At 39.3% G+C, this 7,998-nt stretch overlaps 1 protein-coding gene across 1 annotated transcript in view; it reads right to left on the reverse strand.

The window, feature by feature from the left end:
* Positions 1 to 7,998, reverse strand: part of SKAP1 (src kinase associated phosphoprotein 1) — a 246,283-nt gene that overhangs the window by 214,083 nt on the left and 24,202 nt on the right. The window lies entirely within an intron of this gene.

Here is a 7,998-nt window from a genome sequence, read left to right on the forward strand (position 1 = left end):
ATCCTCAAATACTTCTGGGCCTAAATTATTCTTAATTTTATAGGTCAAGCATGAGCAACTGACAAGGTCATCAAACATTTTAGTATCTGAGCCAAGTTTGAGGCTCTTGAAGCCTGCCATCTCCTTTTTTATTTTGGGAAATGATTGGCAAAACTGACAACCCTTAAAGCCTTAAAACTAATGAAACAGCAGTGGTAGGAAGGATCATTTTTAAGTCACTTATTTGGAATCTAAATTGCATCCCCTCCCTCCAAAACAATATTATATATGGTGGCTACCCACAAAAGTCTATTGTATTTTGGATCCCATTTCCTCCTGCCTTCACAGGAAGCTTACATTATTTCTATATTGATTTTCTCTTGTATATAATCAACCTCTTCCTCTCAATTTCGCACTTTCCATCAGCATTTCGTTAATATAAAAATAAAGCAAACCTTCCCTCACCCTCTTCATATCCCTCCATCTTGGCCGTCCTCTTTTCCCTCACATCACAGTGAAATTTTCAAAAGTGTGTCTATAGTTTATCTCTTTATTTCCTCACCTCTCACTCATTTCTCAACATAGTCCAATCTCGCTTACGATCACCACATGTTGTTTCTTGCTGTGGACATAGTGACCCTCCCATACCACTAAGTAGCGTGAATAATTCTTATCTTCATCTTGACCTCCCAAGAGTTTGTATGTGCATATGAGCATTTCCCCCCTTGGCTAGAGAGTCACAGTTTTATTGAATTCTTAAAAGAATCCATTACCCCCCCCCCCCCCCGAAAAAAGACTAACAGAAGGGCATAGGTGATAATTGTGTATCTTCCAGTACATACGTGACTGAAATAATGTGTGACCACTTTAGGGAGAAACATTAGCCCAGTGAGTATCTAGGTTACTTGTTAATAAGATAAAAATTCAGAAAGTGGAGAGGAAGGAAATCAGTGGGGCGGATGTTGCCGTAATCCAGTAATGAATCCGTGGGAAATTATCAGAGATGAGGAAGAGAAGATGGAGAAGAAACCTCATGCTTGGCTTTTCCTTTTCCAGAACAGTTCTGGACTGGCAGTCAGGTGAAGGGAAATGTAAGATGGCAGGGAAAGTTAAAGACAGCTTTGCCAGCTGCAGTGGAAAAGAAAAGGGAATAAGAGGAGAAAGGGGTGGAAAATGTAAAGCTGTAACATCCTGGATGTAGGGACATGCAAACAGGAACTGGCGTGATGGGTCAGTCTCCACCCAGCAGACAACGCAGCTCCACACTGAACCTGCTGGCCACTGTGAAGAGTTTTCCAGAAAACTCCTTTCTGTAAGATACAGCTAATCAAGCTAATCATAAAAGGGCTAAGCAATTTGTCATCTTCCCCTTCTATTTTCCATCTTCTTTTGAGGCACCGCCCAAGCCCTTGATTCCAATCATTAACCAACCTCTAATTCAATATAAATAGAAATTAGGGTGCCCGAGCGCATGCGTGTGTGTGTGTGTGTGTGTGTGTGTGTGTGTGTGTGTGTGCACGCACCTGCACTCCTCTCTCCAAAATGTTAATGGCAACAGCAGGAACTTTGTTAACCAATGTTCTCATGTATTACCCCCAAATAATCCTAGTGATGCAACAGCAATTAAAAGACCAACTCTTGGCAAATTGTTAAGTAGGTAAAATATGTTTTTCATGATTTCAGCCTCTTCTTTTGTCCTCTCATCTCCATAAGCCCCACTCCAACTCACACACATATTTTCAGTCCCCTCCTCTACCTACATAACGTGCCCCTGGCCTTCCGATTTCTCTTGTTAGTTAGGAAGATGTTTTAAGTTCACATATACTAAGAGTATTGCTTCTGCCAATAGCTGTGACTTAAGAAGGCTGATTATAAAAAAAAGATTAGATTTAACAGTATCAAATACAGTAGGTTTATCTTGATGTTAAAAATCGGAATCTGCTTCATTCTTGATAATACTGTAATTAAATATTTTTAAATATTTCTGTCATATGTAGAACTGAAATGAGGTGACATGAAGTGGAATGTTAGTTCCCTTATTTTTCAGAAGTTATAAAATTATCCTGTTACTCTACCTTTTTTCCCTCTCCTCTTACTCTAAGTATTAATTAGGAATCACCCTAAAGAAAGTCTATTCACACACACACACACACACACACACACACACACACACACACACTTCACAGAGGTTACTTCTAAAAGGCAAAGCCAAAAGGTGAGCAACCTCATCCCTCACTGGAGGAGCCAGAGATTATTCTCTGCTGGACACACTTAAGGCCTTGACCTTGTCTTGTTAAACATATCCTATGGGTTGCCTTCATCACATTCTCCGGAAAGATGATTCCACACCAGAGAATTCTACACTCTTTAGGTGGCATTTAGTCAAATCCTGCCAAAATCTTCTAATTCTTATCCTTCACTTTGAAAACAATTATCCCTTAGCCAGAGACCCCAACAAGTCTGAAACTAAAAATTTTGAACCCAAATGCAAAGACCACATTAGAAGTATATGAAAGAAAAAGCATACACACACACACACAGTAGTGTTTATCCTAAAAGCCTCTGAGAATTTCATGTCAGGCCTGTGCATATAGATAACAAATACTTCTTTAATCTTCTCTTTGAAGCTTTGGCTTCAATGTGAAAGGGAAGCTATCACTCCTCTATAATAGTCATATTCAACATTATTAGGTCCATGCAAATAAGATTTGAAACTAGGAAAAGGTGAGTACAAAATGAGCAGAGAGAAGATGCTGAAACCATATTGATGATTATTATTTTCACATTCAATCAAAATAAATACATTTTTTTCTTGTGCTTCCAAAAATGAAAATGAAAGAATAAAAATCCACAACGTTAAGTTTACCCTACAAAATAGTCTTGAACATGTAGGGTTAAACATTATGTGCAAGGCAAAGTTTGTGATACATGTTTTAAATTAAACAGGTTTCAATTAAACATTAATTTATTTTTATTATTAAAGTATAGTTGACACAATATTATAGTAGTTTCAGGTGTACAACATAATTACTTAATATTTATATATGTACCTTATGAAGTGTTTAACGTGATAAGTAGAGTAACCATCTGTCACTTTACAGAGTTATTACAATATTATTGACTATATTTCCTATGCTGTACGTTACATTCCTATGACTTATTTATTTTACAACTGGAAGTTTGTATTTTTCAATCCCCTTCATCTTTTCACCCTTCCTTCAATCCCCTTTAATTGAACTTTAGTTTAAGGAAAGGTACAACAAATAAATTGAACCCACTGTATTGAGGGAATCTTGATGAGCCCCAGCTCATCAAGATTATGATAATAATAACAATGTTAAGATATTTTGAACACATTGTTGGACACTGTTCTAAGCAGTTCTCTTATATTAACTCACTCCCCCTTCAACTCTAACTGTATTATTATGTTCATTTTCTAAATGAGGAAACTGAGGCATCAAGAGGTGAGATAACTTGCCCATAATCACACAGTTAGTAAATAAGGCTAACAAGTTACCATTCCTAGCAACTAGTTCCAGAACAGGCACTCTAATAATAAATTAAGGAGGTAAAACAAACAACTGTAACTATCTTCATATTGGAAATATCTAGGAAGAAAAATAATTCTATTTCCTAACTATAATTTAAAAATTAGCACATTTAGTATTTAATATAAACATTGAGATATATATGTATATATTACATGTGTTATTTTATTTAATTTTCATCACAACCCTATGAGGTCAGTACTATTATTATCCCCATTTTATAGATAAGAAAACTGACTCAAGAAGATCAAGGAACTTGACCAAAAATCATGTAGCTATTAAGTGACAGAACCAAGATTTGAACCCAGGTCTACTTGCTTCCAGAGCACAAGCTCTTAAATTCCATATTAACTATTTTTCAATTGGCTGTAATATTTTTAAAAAAACAGTATTAAGAGAAAGTATAATTGTTTTGTTAGACAACCTATTCTCAGAGAGTACATAGATCCGAGGTCTTTAACTTGAAGTCAGTCCATAGTTGAGCTTTGGGAAATAAACATTATGTTCTCTTACTCCCTAAAATTATAAGTGAAAGGTAATATATGTTTTCTTTTCCCTTGAAAAAGAGTCCAAAAACTTCATTAGATTTCTGAAATATATCAATAACTCTCTCCCTCCAACATGAGAAGACCCTCTGGGTTAGATGAATAAGGTTGTAATGGCATTATAACACTAGATCCCTAGAAAGGCCAACATCTGTACTGTTATAAATCTAGAACATCTAGATGAAAAATTTTTGCAACTAAGGTATTAAAAGGGTTATTTTACCTGTGACTTATGTAAATTTAAAACTCATCAGATATTCCCTGCTACCTGGTAGACAAAATCAAATCTCTTCTTGCTGTCTCAAGGATGTCTAAATTTAAGGTTCAGTTTTTGTACCAAAACAGTGGTGCCTTCTAAATGGATAGGCAGTCTGCAATACTCAATGTTCAGAGACATCTTCTATTTCCCTCTTGACCATCTCTATTCTCTGGTAATGGCTGTTTCCAAACAGACTGCAAAAACTAATACTGAATATTATTCTGGCATTAGAAATGGAATCTTAGAACTCAAATGGGCACGTGGTTGAGTAGCGCTTCAACGGCAAATTGATAAGAGTATGAAAACCCTTGCACTTGATCTTAAGCAGTGAGCCATGTGGTAGAGACTGATTAATGCCCAAGGAAATGGGCTTTCTGAACAATGCTAATCACCTGCACACTATAGATATTTCCTATAATCTATTTTCTCACTTGAGAAGATTTTACCTGATTTCAAATCGTCTTTCTACCTGTGTTCCATCCTACCTTGCAGAAGGCCTGGGCAAGTGGCAAGGGTACTATGGCCAATGACAAGAACAGAAATGGGAAAAGAGCACCATCTGGTGGAAGCCTCTGGTGGAGGCATCAGAGGCCTGGGACCCAGGGGTTGGGATACCAGCCTTAGAAACAGTTGGGAAGGAATAGGAAAGGTCCCTGTGGGGGAGCTGGTGCCCCTCTAGCCCCAGTTCCTTTAATTTATCAAAAGTGTAAGATCCAGTGCCTGCCTACAAGAAGCTTACAATCTAGTCAAAATTATGAGATATTTACACATGAAGAGATGCCAATCTAAGATAGTAAATAACAAACACGATGGTAATAATAGACAATACGCATTTAACTGAAGTAATAGAAGAACCTGTCAAAAAAAGTTTCTGTGTTCTTTTTTGAAATGTGACATTTCTGTAGTCTTGAGTCTATAGCCACACATTTAAAAAACCTACTCCAGAAGGCAACATAATGTTCTCTTACTTACAAACTTGAAGTCACAATTAATCTTTTACTAAATGCCAAACCAGCAAAATTATCTGATGTTGACAGTATTACCCATGACTAAGAATTTTTTTGAAGTCTATTCCAAGACACTGAAAAAACTAATAAAATTTTAAAAGAAATAAAACCCTATTTCCCACTAGAATCTTTTATAACACTTTAACTACATAAAATCCCTGCTATTGTCAATTGAACATTCGCTCTGATGCTAACAGTAAGAAATCTTGGGGCTCTTCTTTTTTTAAATATATTTTTTTATTGATTTCAGAGAGGAAAAGAGAGGGAGAGAGAGGTAGAAACATCAATGATGAGAGAATCATCAATCAGCTGCCTCCTGAATGCCCCCACCGGGGACTGAGCCCACAACCCAGGCATGTGCCCTGACCGGGAATCGAACCGTGACCTCCTGATTCATAGATTAACGCTCAACCACTGAGCCACTCACTCTGGGTGGGTGGGGAGCTCTTCTTGATTAGTCAGTGATTATGCTCTTTCGCTCAACACTGGGAACCAACATTCTAATATTCCTTCCTCGACGCTCTAGCATTGGGACTGCAAATTCTGGTTATGTGTCTACACGATACCCATACTCCCTGTATCAAACATAACTCAATGAACTACTTTTAAAATGCTAGCCAGGTCCACTGTGGCACAATAAAGGACCTTAAATGTCAGGCCAGAGTTTAGATTTTTTTTCTTTCTTTCTGCAGATAAATGGGAGCAACTGAAGGGCTGGTTGGTTGGTTTGCTTGTTTTTATGGACAGGGAATGGTGTCTGTTGTGATAAATCCAGCAGAAATGTGCAGCCTGGCTGGGAGGGAGAGAAGCCAGAAGGCAGTTCAGGAAGCTCCTGAAGAGCAAGAGAACCGACAAGAGATTTGATAATAGACTTGGAGGCAGGTTGGGAACAGAGCATCAAGACAAACGTCAGAGATATCTTTTGTTTCCAAACTTGTTTATTGGAGAAAACAAAGCCACACTCACATATAAAGAACTCCAGCTGGTTACCATACTTTAAACTGCATTATCTTTTTGTTTTATTTTTGTTGTTTTCTCTTTTGCTTGCTTCAGGTTAATCGCTACTCTTGGCCCACAGAGACCTCCTAATGATCTGATTAGTGAATAACAGATAATTGTATGGCTCTGTGAGTGTGGCCATATACTCACTGGATTTTACAGCTGGAAGGACACTGAAGGTCATTGAACCCAGCCCCTCGCTTTACAGATGAGAAAAATGAAGCATGGAGAGATTATCTGATGGCACCATCGAAGTTTAAAAGTCCACACTGTGGAGCTACCACCATTTATCTTGTGCAGAATCAGAGGCAGGTTTGAAAACGTGATATTCATTTAAAAATTCTTTTGATATTTTCTGTGTTATTAACATGATCACATTATTCATCTGAGAGCAAATGTTACAGACAAAAAAAAAATTCAGCTGGACTGGTTCTTAGAACTCATCTAGGCAGGGTGGATTTCTCAACATTAACATGCCAACATACCCTCTATATCTCAAGTTAGGAAGACTGCATTCATTCTCTCAAACATGAATAAATCTTCATACTTTGCCAGATATTTCTATGAGGAATTGAAAGCACAGAAAGCCTGAACTGTGAGTCAGTTTGGCTGGAACTTTCAAATTGTGCAGTGATGTGATTGGCCCAAAACATGCACAAGGTAAAAATTGGGGCTAGAAGAACCCACTGCCTGCAGATAAGGATTGCTAAGGGTAGATCTGGGATCAATAGTAAAAGATGCCTAGCAGAAGCAAGGTTGGGGTGTGGGGGGGGGGGCGTGTCACAGAGAGGCCAGGCTCAGGATGCAGAGGGGACCTAGGTTCATCGGAGCAGGTGGCAGAGGCCCAAAACAGACATGTTTGAAGAGGGAATAGGGCTGGATTCTGAGTGGGGTCCAACCTGAAACCCTCTGTTTTATCTTGTGAAGTAGGCTATGCTGTCATGTAAGAACGCAAAGTGATATGATAACGACAGTTACGGACTTGAGGGGAAATCAACATTGAGGAAAACTGGAAAGCTTGCTGATATGAGGCATCTACACTAATAAAAGAGAAACATGGTAATTGGCGTACGACCGCTACCCTTTTCATTGGCTAATCAGTGAGTATATGCAAATTAACTGTCAGCCAAGATGGCAGCCGGCAGCCAGGCACTGAAGCGAGCAGGGAGGCTTGCTTGCTGCAGACTCCAACGTTCACCGCCTCACTTGCCGGCCTCTCAGTTGCAACTCTAAGCAACTATATACTATGTTGCAAATAAGAAGCTAAACAAAACCCCAGAAAAGGGCTTCCATTCAGCCGGGCTCGGACCGCAACATTGTATCTATGTTTTCAGCAGCGAGGCCCCAGAGCTAAAGCTGGCCCAAAAAAAAAAAAAAAAAAAGAGAAGAAAACAAGGAGCGGTTGGAAGCTTTAGTCACTCGCCAGCCGGAAAACAGCCCTCAGCCCCTCACCCAGACTGGCCAGGCACCCCAGTGGGGACCCCCACCCTGATCCAGGACACCCTTCAGGGCAAACCAGCCAGCCCCTACCCATGCACCAGGCCTCTATCCTATATAGTAAAAGGGTAATATGCCTCCCAGCACCGGGATCAGCGGAGCAGCGAGGCTCCCGGCACCGGGATCAGCATGACAGGGGACAGCGCCCAAACCCCCTGATCGCC

This window comes from Myotis brandtii, unplaced genomic scaffold (genome assembly GCF_000412655.1).
Source record: "Myotis brandtii unplaced genomic scaffold, ASM41265v1 scaffold157, whole genome shotgun sequence".
NCBI lineage: Eukaryota > Metazoa > Chordata > Mammalia > Chiroptera > Vespertilionidae > Myotis > Myotis brandtii.